The 23,475-nt window shown below is 44.0% G+C and overlaps 1 protein-coding gene across 10 annotated transcripts in view; it reads left to right on the forward strand.

The window, feature by feature from the left end:
• Window positions 1–23,475, forward strand: part of CUX2 (cut like homeobox 2) — a 327,139-nt gene that overhangs the window by 121,795 nt on the left and 181,869 nt on the right. The gene's annotated exons all lie outside the window — the stretch shown is intronic.

A 23,475-nucleotide genomic window follows, 5' to 3' on the forward strand; every position in this document is an offset into this window, starting at 1 on the left:
GGTCAGAGACTCCGGAAACCTCCAGATGCCTATGAGGATTGTGCCATTTTTAACCCACCCTGCTCCAGCTGGTGTTTTGACAAACTTTACCTCTGCAGCTTTGGCCATACAAACAATGGGTGTCTTGTTTCCGGAAGGGGTGCTGCTTTCTAAATATAAAGTTACTTTATGGTACAGAATGTGCTTTTCGAGGCACACCTGCACCCAACAATGGGAGCCCCTGGTAGATAATTGCTGACCTGGCCTGGAGCAGGCTGGTACTCTGGGCTTGGTTCCCCTGAGCTGGGTGGTGGGGACCCCGGCCACAGCCCAGATGGCCACACTGCATGATGCACTAAACTCTCCCACCCACATGACGTAACCTGCCACGATCGTTTCTCTGGGGCAGAGAACTCAAGCCCTGCAGGGAACTTGGTGGCTGTTGGGCTTCTCGTGGGGTCAGGGGAGCCTCCTTTCAATCCCAGTCCCCATCTGGCTCACCTTCCTATCACTGGGCTTTGTCTTTTGTGGTATCACTCTCTGCAAGACGAAGCAACTGGTGTGGAGGAGTCAGATTTTACAGAGTAGAAACAGATGCAATGCAAAATTTAATGTGATCAGGAACCAGTTCTGAATGCAGATCTGAAGCCTGGCTTCAAATGCTGTGTGGTCTTGAGCATGTTTCTCAGCTTCTCTGAGCCTCAGTCGTCTTGTCTGCAAAGTGGGAAGTGTGACAGTGGCAACCTCAAGGCTGTCTCTCACCCGTTTCCTTTCTTGAACACGGCAGATTTGTATGGGCTGAACAGCCTGGGTCCAGTGTGTCCCTCCTGTGTGTGATTGTGGACAAGTCATTTTGTCTGTGCCTCAGTTTTCTAATCTGTAAAATTGATTTAATAATAGTAACTACTGCATGGAGTGTTGTGAGGGTTAAATTCCTTACCTTACATAAAAGGTTAGAGTGAGTGCTATAGAGCGTGAGCTATTGTTATTTCTGGAATGCCTGAATCCAGATTAAAACATCCCGTCAGCACACAATATCATCATCATCTTTTTTTTTTTTTTTTTTAAACACAACTTGTAACCTACTCTTTCTGCAGCCTTGCCCAACTCTATGTTGTCAGGCAGCTGCTATGTGCCAGGCACCAGGCTGGGAATGCCAGGGGGGATGTGGAATGGGTTATAGGGCGCATGTCCTGTGTGGGTGGGCTGGGCCACATGCTATGCTCATCTTTCCTCCATCGATTTGGCAAGCAGGTACAGACTTGGGTTAAGGCACTCTGGGCAGTAGCCAGGGGCAGGAGCCAGCCGGCAAGAGAGCCACCTGGCAGTTCTCCCTGCCAGGGTGGATCCAGCAGGCTTTGGGCACCCAAAACTGTTTTGTGCACTTGTCAAAAGGCGACTGGCATTTGAGCATCAGTGGCAGACAGCAGAGGGAGAGCCGCATATGGAGGGGAATTTCCGCTGAGCTTGGCCCTGCACGGTGCCCTGAGCCCACCTGCCTTAAACCATGTCAGACACACTGATGATGAAATACCCAGTCTAGCTGGGAGAAGCCCTTCACACAGGCAAGGCCATGTGCTAAAACACTTTGCATGCATTATCTCATCTAGCCTTTGTAGAAACCCCTTGAAGTAGGTCCTGCTTATTTCTAAATTAATAAAAAAGAAAGCAGAGGCTTGGAGATGTTTTGGAATCTTCCAGATCTGTGTAGAAATCCTACTTCCTCCAGTTTCTGCATGACTTTGGGCTACTTACCTCTCTGAGCCTCCAGTTTCTCCCTGCTTAGGGTTGTAGCAAGGATTCAATGAAACAGTATAGCTAAAACATTTAGCTTGGCATCTGGCATGATAAATGGTTTTTTTAAAGGTTGGTGTCATTATTACCATTTTATCTTTTTGCAAGGGAACATTCCTTGCCAGTATAACAGAGATATTGACAAGACTCAACTTTGATGCCTTGATGTTTATGGGGGTGGGGGGGATCATTTTTTAGGAGTTTAAAATGTTTTATTATTATTGACAACAGATAAGTTTTGAGTTTCCTGCCTAGCAGAGATACTACTCTTATCTTGAGGGTCTTACTGGCTTGTGGGGGGTGAAGCCTCTTCTTTTTCATGGAAAAGAAACCCCCCTGGGTTTTGCCCCTGTGCCCAGCCCTGTAACCAGGTTCATTCAGACACTGAGCAAAAGGTCTGGTGTGTAGTAGTGTTCAACACACGTTTGTTGGATGAGTGGATGGATTGTGCTCCTGAGCTTTACTGCAGCTAAAGAGGAGATTGGTTTCAAGTGCAATCTGGTAGCTTCCCACGGAAGGAGGGGGCCTGATCTGGACATCTCTCCTCCAGCAGAGAACACTTTGCAGAGCTGTGGGTGCCTGGAACATCTCCTAGAGTTAATCACCTAACTGTGACTGTGATGGCCAGAGGTAGAGGAACTGGCAGAAGATTGAGACATTATCACACGACTCCCAAGACCAGGGGATGGGTTTGAGGCAGTGAATGTGACCTCGACAGACAGGTGGTGCACTGACTGTGGGGTGGGGGGAGAGCGTCATTCATTCATTCAATGAATGTTTCTGTGCTCAGTGCCCAAATGCCTGGAGACACTTTGTGGGACAAAGTGAAAGAGAAGAACCGATGCATGAATCTCAAATAGGCTTTTCAGGGACTGTGTGTCACAGTGAGAGAGAATCAGGGGCACTCTCTACTGTAATGGGTACAATTCTTGTGGTTGTATGTGAGAGACACTCACCTGGAAACAGCTTACACAAAAAAAGGATTTTTATTGGCTCACATGACCTGAAAGCTTCAAGTCACTAGCTTCAGGCATGGCGGTATCCAGCTGTTCAAATGATGTTATTCATCCTGTTCATCTCCTGGTTCAGCTTTCCTCCATGTGAGTGCACTTTGTTCTCAGCCAGGATTTCCTCCTGGTACCTCTGTTTCGCTAGTGTGACAATTCCCAGGGAAAGAAATCACCTTTTTCCCAGTAGCTTTAGCAAAAGTCCCAGGATCCACTATACTTGAACGACCTTCGGTCCATGCACTTGCCCAAGTGTGTCCTCCTCCTCTTTTCCACCTATCTCAAACCTTCCTGCCCTTGAAATCCTGCCTGAGTGCTAAGCTACCACCAAGAGCCTCTGTTTCTTTTCGCCTTATTGTCTTTTGTATTTTTTCTCTGTCTTAGGGCATCTTTTTTTCCTGCTTTGTATCTAATTCAGCTGTGTCCTACCTGCACTGTGTTCACATCAGGCCAGGGTCCCTAGCAGACCAGAGGTTCATTTCTTGCCTTTCTTCCCCACCCACCCCACCATACCTAACATAAGAGATACGATAGGTGCCTAATAAGTGCTTATTGATGGATTTGGGGCATTAAGAAGTATTTAATTTAGAAGCCAAACCTCAGGATGGCTGATGGGCGTCATGGGTCAACAGGGTCCAAAGGGAACCCCAGGAAATGAACCCATTCACTTTTGTTTGGGTCCCGAAGCCTGGACCTCACCCAGGCCAGTTGGGGAGGTGGGAAAGGGGGAAGGAGCCCAATTCAGAGGCCAGGCTTTCCCAGTTTCAAATCCCAGCTCTATGTCCTCTGGCTTGTGATGTGGGGCAAGTTGCTTCACCTTTGTGTGCTACCAGTTCCTCATCTGTAAAATAAGGTAATTCACACAATGCATTTAAGGAAAGGACCCAGCCCACAGTGAGTGCTCGTTAACTTCACCATTATCAGTACTATTAACTGCTGTGCTGTTTTCAGAATCATTGATAGAAAGGAGGATTATAGGGGCACCTCGGTGGCTCACTCAGTTAAGCGTCCTACTCTTGATTTTGGCTCAGGTCATGATTTCATGGGGTCAAGCCCTGTTGGGATTCTCTTTCCCTCTCTCTCTACCCCTCCCCTGTTCGAGCTCGAGTTGCACGTGTTCTCCCCCCCCCCCCATAATAAATAAATAAACATTTTTAAAAATAAATAAAGGTATTGGGGGAGGTTTAAAAAAGGGGGATTATAAACTCAATACCTGTTTAACAGGAGGAAACAGCAGCCCAGTGAGCTTCAGAGACACCCCAAGATTACAGAAGGGATGGACCTCTGCCATACTTCTACTTCAGCCCTTGCTGTTCACCTTGGCTGTCCTTTTGGGGACCACCTGAGCTTGCAGCCTGCTGTGGCCCTCAGAGAATGTCATTGCATCTTTAAAAGGAAGGAGAGGGAGTGTGGGAGCCATATGGCTCTTACAGAAGGTGAATGGGACCTCAGCCTTGGTGGCTTCTTTTGAAACATTGTGCTTCTCCTGGCCAGGTTTTCACTGCCACATCTTGTGACCTGCTGTCCTCTAAGTAGCTGCTTTTGGCCAGTTAGCCCTGTGAGCAGCTCATCACTGCCCCCCAAATAGACCTGGGAGCCACGCTGAGGGTCGGGTGGTCTCCACGGGGCTCAGGGCCCTGCACTGAGATGCACCTGCTGCCCCTGCACACTGCACTGTGCCCTTCTGTGTAAAGATGCATCATCTACTCTTCTCCCCAGGCAGTCTTATTTCTTTCTGCCACCTCAGAAATATTTGGGGGTGATTAAAAGGAAATGTTCTTTTAACTGTAATGAAATGGGGTTTGGGGGTTTTGGAATAATCAGCTGTGGCCTTGGGGGCTGATGCTGCTTGATTTGATAACCGAGTTGATGGGCAATGAGTATTGATTTCTCTCCCCCTCTTCCTAGGAAGGTGACTCAGTGAAGGGGAGATGTTTTGAAATTCAGGAGAGGGCTACTGTGAGAAGCCAGAAAGCTGTGTGCCTGTGTGTATACACTCGCACGTGTACCACTCTGTTTCTCCTTCCACGGCCTGTTACTCATGACCCCCAGGAAATGGGACATGCGGGTTCCCACCTGAAAGGGCACTCATCGGGAGTAGAGTAAGGGCTTTGGAGCCACATAGACCCAAGGTGAAGTCTGTCTCTGTTGTCTCCTGGCTAGGGGACCTTGCACAAGTGGCTTCACCTCTTTGTGACTCAGTTTTCTGTAAAGTCTGTAAAGTGGAGAGAACAGTAATACTTGTTGCATGGAGTTGTTCAGAGGATTGGGAATTTCTCTTGGTGGTAATTAATGGCAGCTCCGATTACAGTGATGATATTAGCAACTGATAATTTGTATTACTTGCTGATAGACAGAGGAGCAAGGTGCCATGTGAGCACCAAGGAGGAGGTGATGGATTTTGATGGAGAAAATCCCGAAGCCTTCTAAGAGAAGGGCCTTGAATGACAGCGCTTCTGACGTGACAGAAAGGGGCGGGGGTGAACAACACTTCTGTATCAGGAATTGATAGACCCAAAGTCAGGGAGGTATGGAAGCTTCTGGTGAGATGTGGAACCAGCTGCTGTCCAGTGTGGCCCAGAGAGGGGAGGGGGACAAGGAGGGGCGGGGATGGGGTAGAAGGGTGTTCCAGCAAGTCAGATGAAATGGGTAATGGATGAGCTCAGTGCATCACATTTGTCCCATTTGAAATTCAGAAGCAGTGATAACATGTAACATCCCCCCCCCCCCCCCCACGCTTTGGTTGAGCATTAATTGCGTGCTAGGCATTGTGCTAAGTGTTGACTTACACCATCTCATTGAATCTGCACCTCCCTCATTTTACAGGTCGGGAAACTGAGGCCCTTTGTAACATCTACCGGTACGCTCAAACGTATAGCTTCTGGTGACCGTCATCCCGTCCCTTGCATCAAGGCCTGGTGTGACCAGGCAGTCTTCCAGTTCTGTGGCCAAGCCTGCAGACCCCCCTCACACAGCCCACTTACTATATGTGGGCTGTTCAAGTCCTTGGGTCACATAAGTTTCTCCTCTGTGGGAACTTTTTTGGCGTTTGACTGGGGCGCATACATCCTTCCTCAAGATTCCCTGCCTAATTCAGTCAGGCGAAGATGTCATGTAGACGTCACTTACAATTCTTTTCTCCATGTTCCCTGCTGAGTTCTTTTGTTGCCTCTGGGAGTTCTGGCGGGGAGTTCCTGGGGAGAGTTCTGGGGGAGCTGTGGGCTTCCCCTGGGCAGGGCCTGATGTTGCAGCTGCCACGGTATTTCCTACATTTTCCCTGGCTCGGGGGAGTTTGGAGGATAGGGGTGTCTGCCCTGGCAGGTGGGATGCTCATCCTCTAGGTAGGGGCCAGAGGGTGCAGGGAGCCGAAAGGTCTGGGTTGGAGCCTGTAATATCTGAAATTAAAAATAGACAAAGATGAAAAACAAATAAATGATATTCTACACAAAACCCCTTCGTGCCAAGCAGTGCCAAAGGCAGTGACAATGCAGGGATGTCCCTGTCCTTGGGGGGATCATCTGGGCAGCACAGGATCTACCCACCTCAAGGCTAAATTCAACTCCAAGGATCCTTGTCAGACCATCCCCTCCTACCAGACTCATTCAGTGTAATGGAGAAGCCAGCGATTCTAGAAGGCCCCACAAGATAAATGAGGAGACTTTAGATGGAAGTAGCATCTACTGTCTACCAGACACCCGCTGTATGAGCTTGGCATTCCCCAGTGAGTCTCACAGCATTGACCCATTTCACATATGGGGAAACTGAGACAGGGAACAGTTGTGTACTTGCCCACAGTCTCTGAGGAAGTGGCTAAGCTGGGATCTGAACCCAGTGCTCTGTAACTTGCATTTACAGACCACCCCCTTGCATTTACAAATGGGGAAACCGAGGCCCAGAAAAGGAGTGGGACTAGCTTGCTTTTCAGAACCCATATCTGCAACCATTGGTTACCTCGTGGGTTGGTGGGAGAGAGGGTTAAGTTGGCTGTAAACCCATGAAACAGATAGAGGAAAATAGAAAACAAAGTATGATTAAGTGCTGAACGCAGTGGCACAGCCGATGGGCAAGCTGTTCTTGGCCGCTGTTTCAGGAGGTGCCTGAGTGTCAGAAGCAGGTAGTCCTCAGCTTATGAGGCCACATTCATGGCAGTTTCTTTGCTTTTTGGAACAAGAGCACAGTAACCATCTTTGGGGGAAATGTTTCCATGCCTGCCGTGGAGTAAACCGGGGGACGGGGATATACTGAGGGGCCTTGCAAGAGGTTGGTGTGAGGTCTAAGGAGGCCTAGCAATTATCTAAAATTTGGCAGCTGTTGTAGAAATGTCTCTTAACGTCATGGGGTAGGGAGACCTGCACAGGGCTGGGTATCAGGGGACTGACTGGGTTCTGTGAGGGATCTAAGGCCAGTGACTTCCTCCTGCCTTTTGATCTTCATTCCTTCATCTCTAAAACAGGTGGTGACTGAAGCTTCTTCCATGCGTTTAGGCAAATGCATTGTGTACCTGTTTGGCCAGGCTCAAGGGGAAGGAGTTCTGGGATCAATTAACATGCTTGGTGGTAAAGGTGCTGGCAGTAGTGGTGGTGTGAATGCCATTCATCCATTTATTCATTCAGCAGGCACTTCTTGAATGCCAACTGTGTGACAGGCGCTGGAGACAGAGCAGGAAACAAAGCAGGCATGGGCTGTGCCCCATGGAGATTTCAGTCTGATGGACACAGGACAGAGGTGTGTGTGTGATCAGATCACCCCTGGATTCTCAACATCTAGTGTTTACCTAGCACTCCTGTGTCCTCAGGTATTTATTGACTGGACAAATGAACAAATGAGCCAAATGCAGATGAACATGTAATTAAAAAGAGTAATAAAAATTGCATGAGAAAAGAAGGGAATGGTGAAGGGAAAACAGTGATTCCCTCTGATAAGAAAGTACCTTGGGTGCAGAGGACCCACAAGCCAGGGAGAGAGGATGTATTCAGCAAAGAAGCCACGGGTGAATTTATATTTCTGAGTGCTGTAAAGTAAGAGTTGTTGTGAAGTGCTGTCTTGAGGGAACCTCCTGAGATAAGGCAGCTGGGGAAGGCTTCACATTTAATTTATTTAAACATTTAATTTTTAACTTTATAGTTTAAAATAGTTTCAAAAATATTTACAAAAGTTGCAAAAATAGAACAAAGAATTCCCCATATCCCCGTTACCCAGATTCCCTAAATGTTAACATTCAACATACCCACAGAACAATTACAAAATCAGGAAATTAACATTGACACAACACTATAGTCTTGTGTGCTGATTTCACCCAAATTTTGTCAGTTTCCCACTGTCTTTTTGTGGCCCAAGGTCCAGTTCTGGATCATGCATTGCATTAGTTGTCATGTCCTTTTAGTCTCCTTTAATCTGGAACAGATTCAAGTGCATGTACCTAAGTTGGTCCAGAGTGAATCCTAGGATTTTCACTAAAACTACTGGGAAAGAAGTGATTTCTTTCCCTAGGAGTTGGCAAGCTGGTGAAACAGAGTTTCCAAGGGAAACCCTGGCTGAGAACAAAGCCACTCACGCAGAAGAAAGCTGAGCCAGGACATGAACAAGAGGAGATAACATCGTTTGAGCAGCTGGATACAGCCATGCCTGAAGCTAGATGACCTGGCATTTTCAGGTCATGTGAGCCAATACAAATACTTTTTGTTTGTTTGTTTGTTTAAGCTGGTTATTATTCATTGAACTATTTATTCAGTGAGTATCTCTGTGCTCAGTGCTGGGATGCAGGGAGATTCCCTGTGGGACCAAGTGAAAAAGGAGGCCTGTTTAATGTGTGAATCTTGAATAGACTTCTTAGGGACTGTGTCATAGTGAGGGGGAATCTGGGGCCACTCTTTACTACAATGGACAGAACTCTTGTGATTGTACGACCTTGACACTTTTTGATGAGAACTGGACATTTATTATATTTGTAGATTGTCCTTTGATTTGGGAATGTAGGATGTTCACTCATGGATGTAGGATGTTTACTCATATTTACCTCAGGTTATGCGTTTTTGGCAGAAATGCCACCAGAATGATCTTGTGCCCTTCTCAGTGCATCATATCAGGAGGCACATGATATCCATTTGTCCCATTACTGGTGGTGTGAATTTGGTCACTTGCCTAAGGTGAGGTCTGCTGGGAATCTCCACTGTGAAGTTATTATTTTTCCCTTCATAATTAATAAGTATCTTGTGGGGAAATACTTTGAGACAATGTAAATAAATATTGTGTTACTCATCATTCTTTTGCCCACTATTTTTAGCATCTGTTGATGTTTCTTGCCTGAAACAATTATTGCTGTGGTGTTTGCCAAATGGTGATTTTCTCTTTCTATCATCACTTCTGCATTTATCAGTTGAAGAGCTTTTCTTTCTCGCTCCTTTGTTTATCCAATTATTTATTTATATCACTAGGGACTTACAGATTCATATTTTATTCTGTGTCCCCCTTCCTCTCTGTCCCCTCGCTTTCCTCCCCCAGTCTCTCCCCTGTCTTTCTGTCCCAGCCTCCTGCTCTCCCTCTTTCCTTTCCTCTTTTTTTCTTGCTGGAGCAGCCAGGCTATTTGTCCCAATGAGTTTCCCTCCACTGACTCTGGCTGAGCATGTCCCTGTGGTGTCATTTAACACTCTGTTCCATCACCTGGGTCTCCTGCGAACTGGAGCAGTAGCCCCAGAGGCTTGATCAGATACTGGTTCAATATTTTTGGCAAGTCCACATCACGGGTGGCAGTATGCCCTATCATCAAGAGGCACACGAGGTCTGGATGTCTCCCTTTCTTTGACATTGAGATTGATCAGTGGGTTCAGGAGCTGTCAGCCTAATCCATCCATTGTCAAGTTCCCTATCAGCTCTTCATCCACTGGGTTTCATGCCCACTGATGATCATTGCCTAGGTCCATTAATTCATTAAAGGTTGCAAAATGTTCATACATTGACTCTGTCCCTCTCTTTCTTAACTGGAAGATGTCTCTACAGAGAAACTGCCCCTCATCAATGATTTGCTGAAGGAAAGTGTGTCCAGAAAAGGAAAAATAAATGTTTCATTCTTTCCCTTTATTTGCCAGTTTTAAAAATGAAGAGTTGGTTCACTGGCATCCTCTAAAAGGGGCCAATGAGAGGGTTTTGTTTGTTTGTTTGTTTGTTTTTTGTTTTTATCATTATAAAGCCACGGGTGCAAGCATAATTGAAGTGTTTTCATCCATTTAAGTTCTTATCCTTATTTATACTCTCTGAGGGGACATGGGCGTGGCATGGGGGCCTCTGCACGTCGGCTTCTGAATCCTTTGGATTCCTCCCATGATCTTGCACAGCCTCCTTGCTTTCCAGGAAGACAAGATGTCCCAGACTCATCCTGTACATTTCCCACTTCACCTGTGGACTCAGCTGTGGGAGCCCTGGATTCTTTTAGTGGAAAATGGTATTTAGACGTCGCAGTCTGGGTGCTGAATGAATGAGTATACAAAATATCTTAAACAATGCATCTGGGGACCTTTTCAGTGTCCACAGTGGATGGGATGGTAGGGAAAGGGCAAGGCAGTGGTTTTGAACTTGGATCTCATCTCTTTCCCAACCCTGTCCCAGGTTAATGACCCCACTCGGAGCCTTTTACTCACTTTTACTCCTTTCCCCAAACTTCTTCATCTAGGAAACAAGGGTGGGTCTCGTCAGTCTCCAGCCCATCCCCCTACTTGACATTGGCATTTTCTTGGGGAAGGTCTTTGAGGTCAGAGAACCCTTAGAAGAGTGAGGCCACTTTTGTCCATGGATCTCTGTTTGCATCCTCCCATGCTTTGTTTAACACTCAAAGTGATATGACTTAGCAAAGGAGGATTGCCACTGCAATTTCCCTCTTTGCGTCTTTGGGAGGTGGCGGTGGGGTGGGTTGGGGGAGGCAAGGAGAGTTCACTGAAGGACCATCAAATACAGACCAGACAAATGATAGATAATATCCCTTCGCCAGAGCAACTTAAAAATTAATATGGGCCCCTGAGTGTTATCCTTGCCTTTATCTGAGCAGCCTGAATGTCTGTGTTTGAGATTAAAACTCACATTTCATTTTTATATGCTGTGCTTAATCCAATAATGATTTCATGTTACAAACAGCAATAATATCTTTCAGCATAGTTAATCAGAATAGACTTAATGCTGTCACTATTTATTAACCTTTGTTGAAAAGCAAGAAGTTTCTCTCTAATCTGTGATTGTTGGTCTTGTCAGGCTCTATCAAGTGAAAAAACAGTTTTGGCATTCATTAAAACGGTGCGAATCCTGAAATGACAATTGGAGCCGGATGGTATTTGGTGCATGAAATCTTCGTTGCGTTCACCAGGATAACTGAGAAGGCTGGGGAGGCGCAAAGGGGGGAACCCACGTATTCAAAAGACTGTTTTATCCCTGAGTTCCTCTTGGATAAAGAAACTGTTCGTGTGAATTGGGAGAGTGGGGTAGAGGATGGGCCACAGGTAAGGGGAGGGTTTGAGCCTGTTGATGCCTCTCACCAAAGAACTCATCGTTAGTTCAAGGCAGTGGCTTTGAACTTGGATCCCAGACACCTCATCACTTTCCCAACCCTGTCCCAGGTTAATGACCTATTGAAAACCATTTATTTACTTGTACTCCTTTCTCCCAGATTCTTCATTTGGAAGAAAACAAGGGTGGGTCTCCCCATCTCTAAGACTCACAATGAGTTGGAGTCTGGTTGAGGGAGTCCATTGAAACAGTACAGCAGCCATGAGATGTCAGTATGGGACTCAGATTTCCACTTCACTGGAATCCTTTTGACAAGAGATCTCAGTCAGGAGTCCTCAAACTTTGGTGTGCATAAGACTTTCCTGGAGAGCTTCTCTCACTTCTGGGGGAGTCAGAAGGCCTGGAGTACCCTGGGTTTTGGCATGTCTTCAAAGTTCCCAGCTGATGCTGATGCCATTGGTCCAGGGACCACCCTATGAATAGCGCCAAGGGCTTCATGGTTTGGGGTTTTCTGAACCATACCAGGACATCATCACTGGGTCATTGACCGATGACTTTAGCTGGTGGCCTCATTGGAAGGTTTTGTCTGAGGGCTATGGTGTTTCTTAGAATGGCAGGGCTGGATGTCTTAGCCTAGGGCAGGCAAGCAAAAGGCATTCTTACTCTCCCAACAGATATGACAGTGGTCTTTCCTCATTGTTACTTCTCTGAAACAGACAAATTGAGCCAATGCTTCTCAAACTTTAACATGAGCGTGGATCACCTCAGGATCTTGTTTAAATACTGATTCTGATTCACTGGGACTTAGGTGAGGTCTAAGATTCTGCATTTCTAGCAGACTCCCAGGTGACGCTGAGCTACCTTTGTGGACCACACTTTGAATAGCAGGGCTCCATCGAATAGCAAGAAAACCCATGATAGGGTTAGCCAACTCCTGTGCCTTCTTGGATTTGAATTACAGAGTGTAAGCCTTGCTAAATCTGCCAAGGATTTTTAAAGAGACTTTACCTTTAAAAAAAAAAAAAAAAAGGTGGTTTTCCATTTGCTAAACCTTCTTCCAAAGGCAAATGGCTCTCTCAAGGGGCTTGCTTTTCCTTTTTTCCCCTCGAAGGACCCTCAGACATCTTTCCTAGGAAGTCCCTATTGGGTCTTTACCTTCCAAAGATGATTCAGAGAAAAATCTAATCCATCAAAGAGGTCCTGGTGCTGGGAAGTGTGGAGGAATATTCCACTAAACAAATATAATGATTGTTCAGGATTGGGTGGGGGTGGACGAGGTTGGTGGCCAGTTGATCTCTCCTCTCATAAGAAGGAGAGTCCACTTGGGTATCAAGCAGCACAATGAGTTTTTGCGCATGTAAACGGGAGGTGAGCAGGTGCTGTTAATTATTTAGGAAGAATTAAGCAGTCTGGGTGGGTGGGTTTTATGCTCTGTTTAGTAATAAAGGTTGCTGCAGAAAGGAATTTTAAAATTCAGTATTCTCATTTGCCTCATCTTGCAAAGAAGCTGAGCCTCGGTTTGACTGGTGGGAGCATCTGGAATTAATGAACCAGCCTCTTACAGTGCAGAAATCAATGTTTGCTGCATTAATTGCACGATGCTGAAACCCCACTTTTTATTTCTGACTCACAGAGCCATGGCCTGAGAAATCTCTCTTAAGCGGTGTTCTGGGGCTTCGCTGTTGCCTTCATCTGTCTGGGCATGGGGAAGGGACTGCTTCTTCATTGTGGACTTGTAACACAGGGAGACAAGGGGACATGGGGAAACTTAGGACAAGCTGTGTGCTTTGGAGAACTCAAAGGGGCAGAACTTAAGGATCGGTTACCTCTTGAGCAGCTGGGCACTGTCCAGACTTGCATCTCCTGAGTTTCCAGCTCATCATTTCCTTCAGGTTAAATAAGGCTTATTAAGGAATGTCTGTGTTTTTCAGCTGGACAGATGTCCCTTGCCTCTCTTGCTTTTCCCACATGTTAACCCTTTTTGAATATACACAACCTTGACCCAAGATGTAGTTTGGCCACCACTTTGGGCAGAATACCCAAGGAAGTGGCATTTGAGCCATGTTTGGAAGGAACAAATAGCTTGTAAGAGAGGGAGGGAGGGAGGGATGGAGGGACAGAAATAAGACCATTCCTGGCAGAGGAAGCAGCATGAACAAAGGCCCCGAGGCAGAGAGGTCCTGGACTAGAGCCAGCTAGAGTGGAGGGGAGAGCCAGGGAGAATGAATGGGTAGAGAAGGGCTTGGAGAGAGCCTGGGAAGGTGTTTTAAGGCCTTGAACATCTGGCTAAGAACTTTTAATTCCCTCTAGTGGTAGTGGGGAACATGGCAAAATGCTAAAGTAGGAGATAAGAATACCAGTGAAGTTTTATTTTTAATTTACATGAGGTAATTTTTTTGTTTTATTTTAATATTCAGTCCTATGAGCTTTGACCACAATCTGAATATGGAACAGTTTCATCACTCCCTAAAATTTCCTTATGCTGTTCCCTTATATTCAGACTCTTTACCCACCCTCTACACTTGGCAACCACTGTTCTGTTCTCTGTCTCTGTAGCTTTGCCCTTTTCAGAATGTCCTATAAATGGAATGATGCAGGCTATATAGATGTAGATACAGATATAGACATAAAACTCCATACAGTTTCTTAAAAGAATCTAGCTTCTTTCCTTTAATGCAGTATATTTGAGATTTCTCCATGTTGCTCTGTGCATCAGAACTTGGTTACTTTCCATTGCTGAGTAGTACTCCATCGTATGGTTATATCACAGTTTTTTTATTAATTCACCTGCTGGAGGATGTTAGAGTTGTTTGCAGTTTCTGGCAGTTATGAGTAAAGCTGCTATAAACATTTGCATAGAGGTTTTTGTGTGAGTATAGTTTTTATCTCTCTAGGGTAAATATGCGGGGGTGGGATTGCTTGCTGATTTGATAAATCTATATTTAACTTTTTAAGAGGCTGCCTAAATTTTTTTCTAAAGTGGCTGTGCCATTTGCATTCCTGCCAGTAATGTGTAAGATTTCCAGTTGTTCCACATGCTCATCAACTGTTGGTATATAAGGGGCTTTTTCTTTTTCAATTTTAGCCATTCTAATAGATGTGTAGTGGTATTCCAATGTGATTTTAATTTGTATTTCTCTGATGGCTAATGATGTCAAGCTCTTTTCATGTCTTATTTGCTATGTGTATATCTGTTTTGGTCATATATCTGGTCATAGTGTGCCCATTTTTTAATTGGGTTGTTTGTTTTCTTATTGTTAAGTTTTGAGAATTCTCTGTATTTTCTGGAGGTAAGTCCTTTGTGGATACATGAGTTGCAAATATTTTCTCCCAGCCTGCAGCTTGTCTTTTCATCTCTGAAGGGGCAGGTTTTCTAACAAAGATCCCTGCATCAGGTGGTGTTTCTAGCCCTGCCATTCTCTTCCTCACTACCACATGCCAGCCATGCTAACCTTCTTTCAGTGCCCCCCTCACCCCCCAAGAAAATTAAACTCTTTCCTTCTCCAGGGCCTTGTGTCCTGCTGTGTCCTCTGTCTGGAATATTCTTTCCCCTGTGTCCCATGAAATCTTGCCTACTCCCAAATCATGCATCTATTCTCATATATGTTTTTTAGAAGCTTTGTTGTTTTGGGGCTCCTGGGTGGCTCAGTCAGTTGAGGGTTCAACTTTGTCTTAGGTCATAATCTCAGTTTGTGGGTTTGAGCCCCATGTTGGGCTTTGCACTGACAGCACAGAGTCTGCTTCAGATTCTCTGTCTCTTTCTCTCTCTGCCCCTCCCCTGCTCATGCTCTCTCTCAAAAATGAATAAACATTAAAAAAAAATTTTTTAAAGCTTTGTTGTTTTAGTATCCATGTTTAGATCTCTGATTCATCTCAAATTAATTTTTTCTTATGGTGTGAGGTAGAGATTTGAGAGTCATTTCCTCCCCACGTGGATATCCCATTATTCCAGCACCATTTGTTTAAATGAATTTCCTTTTCCCTTTAGATTTCTTTGATGCCTTTCTTCAAAAATCAAATAAGCATCTATGTGTGGATCTGTTTCTGGGCTTTTTATTCTGTTTAATTGGTCAATATGTCTATCTTTAAGCAATACCATACTTTATTGATTATGTCTTCACAGTAAGTTTTGAAGTCAGTAAGTTTTTCTGTTTCAAGATTTCTTCAGATATTCTATGTCCTTTGAATTTTCATATAAATTTTAGAATTGGCATGTCAGTTTTTACAAAAACAGAAACAAAATCTCCTGGGAGTTTGATTGGGACCCTAGATCAATTTAGAGAGAATAAAATTTCTAAACACTATTGAGCTTTCCAATCCATGAACATGGTATATCTCCATTTTCTTTCTCCAGCTCTTCCTTTAGCTTACTTCTATTCTTATTTTCAGGGGCCATCTCCTGAAGGAGGTCTTTGTTGCCCCTGATTAGGTGATGTAGCTACTGTTGTACTCTCTGGTGCCCCCTCTCCTTCTTCTTCACACTAATCACAGTGGTAATAATTATTTGCACAATTATCTATTTTATGTCTGTCTCCCTCTACTAGATGATAAGTTCCATAAGGGCAGGCATCAGGTCTGCCTTGTTCACAGACTGACACACAGTAAGCTTTCAATAAAGATTTATATATCTTTATTTATATATCTTCAGTAAAGACTGATAAATGAATAAATGCCTTCTTGTTCTTATGACATAGATCTACAGGTCACTGACTGTTGTCATTTACAATTTGATGCACACCTTGGTCTCTGCTTGATAACGGAGAAACCAAGTCCTAATCCTCCAAACACTTTCTAGACCTTCTGCCTAACTCTTAGTTCCTGCTGACATTCAGTGTATGTTAAGAACTTATGTTTACTTGACAGGTGGATGTGTATAATTATGATTAAAAAAAATGAAAATTTCAGGTAATGACTATAATACAGAGGATTAATTTATTTGGGGTAAAAGGGTATTGCTTTCACTGCATCAGTTGGAGCATTTGAAAAATCAGTGGCAGAATCATGATTGAATCAGGCTGTGCTCATAATTAGGAAATGCCAAGGCCTAGAAAAAGTTGGGAAGTGGTGAAAACAGTGATGAAATTAAGAACCTCTTTTTTTTTTTTTGTAAGGTTTAAGAAGTTGGAAGTTGAGGGGCAGTGTATTAACCAATTGGTTTGTGGATGTCACTTGCATATATAGATTTCATTCTGCATTTTGATTATAAGTTGATACGTAGGCCCTGGTGTTAATTAAATCCCCGGGGTAAGCATTTCTAAGGAAGACTTTAGGAAGAACTTTCTGAGAAGGAATGAAATTGTTCAGACAAGTGGCCAAGGCATGTAGTAGAACGTCAGTGATTCAGAGCAAGATGAGGGAGAAAGATATGCAAGAATGTAGACTCCTCTGCACTCTCTCATTTTACTTGCACAACAGCCTGGAAAAGCAAGAGCAAATATGATCATTGTTATTATTTCCATATCACAGATCACAAGCTGAGGTTCAGAGAACTGACGTGATTTGCTTGAGATTACAGATCTAGTCAGTAGCAGATTCAGCTGTAGGTTTTGGACAGTTAGTACCATACATTGTTCCCTGTATCTTGCCAGTGAGCCAACACTAGTTAAAAGTTTCCTGTTAAAGACATTTGATCCAGGTTGAGGATAGGGTGAGAGTTTTGGGGTGACATTTGTGGTTTTGGAGACTATGGAGATGTGCTTAATAGTAGCAATGAGTGCCATTTATGTAGCCATGTATCAGTTAGCATAGTCTATATCATATTGTAATAACAAAAGATTCACAAATTTCAAAGGCTTAACACGGCAAAGGCATGTTTCTCGCTCACCTGATGTCCAGTGATTTCATATCCATTGTGGGTGGGCATTGGGGTTCTGCTCATCACAGTTATTCAAGAACTCAGGCTAATGCACTGCTATAGAGCTTGTTGTGGCAATAAAATGCTCCATCCTGGAAGTGACACATCACTTCTGCTTTCAGTTCATTGGCCAAAACTAGTCATATGACCTTGCTCAATCACAAATAGCCAAGGAAGTGGATACTACCTTGTGCACAGAAGTATTTGGCAGATAGCATTAATGACTGCTGTACATGCCCAAGCAACAAGTACTTCATCTAATCCTACACAAACATGGAAGATAAGAATGAGACTAAAGTTTATTGATTATTTACCATGTGCCATATACTGTTTATCTTGAAAAGAACATTTAATCCCTACATCTGGTAGATACTGTAGTTATCTCCATTTTATAGATGAGGAAACTAAAGTTCAGAAAGGTAAGTTACTTGCTCAAGGTCGCACAGTAGGAAGTGGTGGAGCCAGTATTTGAACCAAAGCTGCCTTGGCTGCAGAGCCCATATTGTCATGACCCCATTCGAAAGGTGAAAGATCTGAGGCTCAGGAAATGAACCAACATGCCCCAGGTCATCTGCCAGGAAGCAGCGAGCCTTAGTTCCTTTTACCTTACCATGTTTGCCATGCGGATTCTGTTGGCAGCTACCAGCTCTCTCTCTCTCCTCATTGCTTTCCTGTATAGACAACTCCAAACTCTTAGCCATGTGAGTCCCTGAAGTGACTATTGTGCTAGCCCATGAGAGCCGAAGGTTACATTCCCAGGCTTTTGCAAGACATTATTGAAAGTAAACTTACACAAACTTACTATAGGTAAATAAATTATATTTATTTCAAACCAAGATAATAAATACTCAAAACTCCTCACTGACTAATTACTTTGCTATTATTTGCTCTGAAGTTTACTTACATCTGTCACATCTGTATAGAGGAAATACTACATAATGATGTGCTATTGTGCATCTCTTCCTGGCTCTGCATTCAGTGATGTCCAGTGGTAGGTCAAAAATGGCCATAGTGTGAATATGATTTATACCACAGAAATCAGCGAGCGCTAACAATCAGGGCTTTTTTTTTTTTTTTTTTCCCCAGTTGTTAAACATTCTCTAGCATCCCACTGCCTGCAGCCTGCCTGCTTTCACCATTGGGCAGCACCATCAACGCCAGTCCAGGACCAGCCGGCCCTGCCAGTGGTTCAATGCTGCTGCATTGAACTAACAGTCTACATTCATCCTTGGCTGTCCGTTAGAATTACCTAAGAGAGCTTTGAAAAATACAGATTTTCTACAAGACCCACCATCAGGGGATCTGATTTAATTGGTCTGGTGTGTGGCCCCGGGCATGAGGATTTTTTAAAGCTTTCCAGCTCTAGCCAAAATAGAGATTTATAGCTCTAAGCAAACCCAATGTGTGAAAAACCTGAGCCACCAAAGAAAACCTGGAGGATGGGTCATTTAATTCTAGAAAGCTTTCTTGATTTTCCCAACAGTATTCTGTAAAGAACACTACAGGGCAGGAGATGGCAAACTTTATCTTTAGAAGCCAGATAGTAAATATTTTTCACTTTGTGGGCCATATGGTCTGTGTCTCAGAATTCAGCTCTGTACTAGTGTGAAAGCAGCCATAAGCAAGATGTTAAAGAATGAACATGCCTGAGTGCTAGTAAACTTTAGTTACAAGATGAGGTGAGCCAGAGTTGACCCATGAGCCATAGTTTGCCAACCCCTGTTTGTGGTGTTTCTTTGGATGGTGGCGATGCCTGTGCAAAGAGTTCTTAAAATTTGTGCATACAATCACTTTGAATGTTCCCACCAAGCTAACAAGTGGAGTACTTCTCCAATCCCCTAAAATTCTTTTAAGTTTTAATTGTTCTCTCTTGTCTGATAGGCAAAAATCTCCCATTGCCAGATAGTTCTTTTAAGGTGAGGATCCCTTCTGTCTTGTTCTCCTGACGTAGTACTTGACCCGTGGGCCCCACTTAACAAATACTTGTTGGATGAACACATTGATCAAATAAATAACATTTACAGGGCACTGGATGGCTCAGTCAGTTGGGCATCTGACTCTTGTTACCAGCTCAGGTCATGATCTCAAGATTTGTGGGATCAAGCCCTGTGTCAGGCTCTGCACTGACAACACAGAGCCTGCTTGGGATTCTCTCTCTCTCTCTCTCTCTCTCTCTCTCTCTCGCCCTCCCTCATTTGCTCACTCTCTCTCAAAATAAGTGAATAGACATTAAAAAACTAAATAACTTTTACTGTTTTTTTTACAAAAACATTATAGAGAATTTCAGATGTCCATAAAGAGAGAAAATAGTGTGGGAAATCACACACCCATCTCACAAGTCCAGCGCTGCATTGAATTTGCTTGCTTGGTTGAGCTTCTCTAAATTCCACAAGGCCTGGGACCATCTCCATTATCTTGTATATTGCTCTATGCCCTGGTGCTGTGAACAGGGTTAGGCATGCAGTAGGTGTTCAGTGAATATTGTTGGATAAATGAAAGAGTGAATGAATGACAAGCTGGTGCATTTAGATGCGATTTATAGACTCTTAGCAAGTTCACTAGCAATTGCATAGTGAACCTGTAATACTGTGGGGTGAATCATGACTCCTTCCACTTAAAACAACAAGTTGTCATGCTTCAGCATCTGCGGGGGATATCAGAATCCCTGGAGATCTTAACTCTGTTGATTCCCAGGCCCCCCTGCTAGGTGTTGGGCTGTTGAGGAGACTGACATGTGGGGAAGCCTGGTAGAATCTAGCTCCCACCCACCCCAACACTGCCCAGTGCTCCTTTGACACTTTAGCGTCTTGAGAGGAAGGGAGTGACCACAAAAAAACTGGTCTAATTTAAACTAACCCTTTAAAAGTTACCAGGCTTACTGGAGATTAGCTTAGAGAAAATATGTCGGGGGTCTGCTTTGATTTGCAATTTGAGATAAATGTAGGAAACGTGTTTTTGCTTCCTGGGAGAGGATTATGTTGCTTTGCAAGTTGGGTCTTTGTCACTTTTGATTTTAGAACACTTACTCGTGCTTCTAGTAATGAGCAAAAACCAAACCACACTGAAACCTGCCCAGGAGGTCCTGCTGTCTCAGAAACCCAAAGTATTCTTTTTTCCACTGAACTCCTACGTCTGGATTCCTGCCTGTCACCTACCAGACTTTTAAGGGTTCGTTCTGCTCTTGGGCTGCATCAACACTGCTGGTTTATTTCAGATATAAACAAATCTTGTTAAAATTGTTTAAAAACACAAAACAAAAAACCCTAACTTAGTACCTTATGTTTTGGGGTAAATTGTTCTTTACCGTACTGATTTAACGTGGAATGTAGCCAGTGCTCAAGTAACCTTTATAAATCACCTGGTAGTCCTCAACCAGGGTGGCAGTAAACTTGGTCAGATTTCAGCTTCAGTAAACATAATCATGGAGCTTAAAATGGAAGGCAGATAATGAAATAAGTGTATTTCCTATAAATAATTCCTTCTTACTTTCCCTGTCCACTAATTGGTCTGTTAAGAGAGGCAGGGTTTTAAGAAAATTTTCCCAATTGAAAAACATTTGTGTAAGTTATAACCCATGGTTGCTTTAATTAGAGGTGTCATTATAGGTATGAATCAGACACCCCTTGAATTGGCGTCCCAGATTCTTAGGTTTACTCTTTGCACGACTGGCAGTGAACCCCTTCCACTGATATTTTAAAAATATGTGCTCTTTCCAGGTGCTATATGTTCCTCAAAAACAAATCACTACTGGGTGAGTAAATCACATTTCTGCAGCTAATATCAAAACACTGTCCTCCATCCTACATGCAGTCCCCTGCTGGAAGTTTCTGGTTGGACTGCCTGAGTGCTCTGGGCTCTAAATATAGCCATTTAAAAAGAAGATTATGGCCCGTCCACTTGGGACTGCTAAAAAGCCTTTCACAATAACTCTTGAAAGCCTGATGCCTTTAATCCTTAACTTTAATTTAAAGAAATCTCAACTCATATTCCATTTCCCACATTCTCCCTCCTCCCACCGTTGTCCTCCCCTACAAATCTGTTAATTTCCCCCCTTCCGTTAGTGAGGAGTAAGACTCTACAGTATAGTAGCTTCTGGAGCAAAGATGGGCTAAGCTGTTTTAATTTCTTGCCAGGATGTTTTCATAGAAGAAAATCAAGTCAACACTCAAGAGTATACACAGCCCTTTACAGAGATAGGGAGAATTAATCAGGCCAGAAAGTTCAGAATATAAAAAGGGGGGGTGGGGTGGTAGGAAGGATGTTTCATCAAACTGAACTGCTCTGGGAGATGCAAAGATAAAAGGATTTCCCTCTCCAAGTGCCTTAAATATTGGCAGGCTGTGGGGTCAAGATTTTTTCTTTTGTTGTTATGGAAAGCCATACAGATAATTAATGCTGTTGAAAGAAGATTGTTCTGTTGGCGTCTGTGAGGCTGGCCCCCCAGTCTGGGATCTTCTGGAAAGAAACAAGTCAGGGAAAAAGTTATGTACCGGGGGAGATCTTGCCAATTTACACCAGCAATAAATAATGTCTGAAGAGCAAACAGCCACTGGTTCCTCGTGGCTGCAGATACTTGATAGGGGGACACAAGTCAGTGTTAGCAGTGAACTTTAAATGGAGTGGAGGACCCATGTACCCACCCCCGCCCCAGTGTGTCCCAGACTTCTTCTTTTAAACAACAATTATTTAAGAAAGGAAGTTGCAACGGAAGCCCAGGAAGGTTATACATCGGCTTTGATATTTACAGTTTTTATTTTTACCTATACGGACCGCTTTTGCTTTAATTTAATGAGCAGGAAATGTTTGATCCCTTCCTTAGATGTCAGATGCAGCCGTGGGATCTGGGAGTCCTGACCAGCCCTACTGGCCCCCAGGAACCTTCTGTGCCTCTGGCTGACCCAGTCCTGAAGGAACTGAGGGAAACAACCCCAGAGTAATAACAGGAATAACTAATGTTCACTCGGCACTCAGAATGTGCCAGATCTCATGCACTTTGTATACATTAGCTCCCTTAATCCTTATAAGACCCATGGAGAGTGGTGCTATTTTTGGTCCCATTGTACATGTAAGGAAACTGAGGATCAGCAGAGTGAAGCTCACAGTAGCAGATGTCAGAACTGGGATTTGAACCTTGGCAGCCTGGCGCCTGTTGATACTTTTTTCTTTTAATTGAGGTGAAATTCATGTAACATAAAATTAATGATTTTAAAGTGAATAATTCAGTGGCATTTAGTACATTCACAGTGTTGTACAACCACCACATCTATCTAGTTCCAAAACCTTTTTATCACCCCAGAAGGAAACTCCATACCCATCAGCAGTCACTCTCCATTTGCCCCTCCTCCCAGTTGTTTTGGAAGGGAGCTATGTTGGTGTGTGTTCGGGCACTTCTAGCTTCTAGTCCTGGATGCAGAGAACATCCATCTGTCCATCCATCCATCCATTCAATGAATCCATTCATTCAGCAAAGGTATTTTAAGCACTAATTTTGTGGCGGACACTGTGCCAGACACTGGAGGTGCATTGGTGAATACACTCATGGTCCCCACACTTGAAGCCTCACAGTCTAGAGATGGAGGACACACGTGAGGCAGAAACTGCAAATTCAAATTCCTGCAAGTGTCTGGTAGGTAAGATTAATGAGGGAGGAGGAGCAGATGCAAGACTACAGGGAGTGCTAGAGACTGTAGCTAATTAACTGGAGAGTGGATTCTGAGGCTAATTACCGATTGCCAGGTAGGAATGCAAGCACAGTGTGGTCAGATCTCCTTAGTTTTAAAAAATTTTTTAGGGGCACCTGGGTGGCTCAGTCGATTGAGCGTCTGACATCAGCTCAGGTCATGATCTCATAGTTTGTGAGTTCGAGACCCACATCGGGCTCTGTGCTCACAGCTCATAGCCTGGAGCCTGCTTGGGATTCTGTGTCTCCCTCCCTCTCTGCTCCTCCCCTGCTCACGCTCTGTGTCTCCCTCTCTCTCTCTCTCAAAAATAAATAAACATTAAAAAAATTTTTTTTTTAATTTTTTTAAGTTTATTTATTTATGTTGAGAGAGAGAACACAAGCAAGGGAGGGACAGAGAGAAGGAGAGATAGAATCCCAAGCAGACTCTGCACCATCAGCCTAGAGCCCGATGAGGGGCTCAAACTCACAAACTGTGAGATCACGACCTGAGCCGAGATCAAGAGTCGGACACTTAACCAATTGTGCCACCCAGGTGCCTCAGATCTCCCTATTTTTAAAAAGTAACTGGAAATGTGGATCTTTGTATAAGGACCTTGATATTTAAGATACAGCAGAAACTAAACAAAACACATTTACAAAGGCCAAATGGGCCACCAGGTTATAAACTA

Source organism: Panthera onca, chromosome D3, assembly GCF_046562875.1.
Source record: "Panthera onca isolate mPanOnc1 chromosome D3, mPanOnc1 haplotype 2, whole genome shotgun sequence".
Lineage (NCBI taxonomy): Eukaryota > Metazoa > Chordata > Mammalia > Carnivora > Felidae > Panthera > Panthera onca.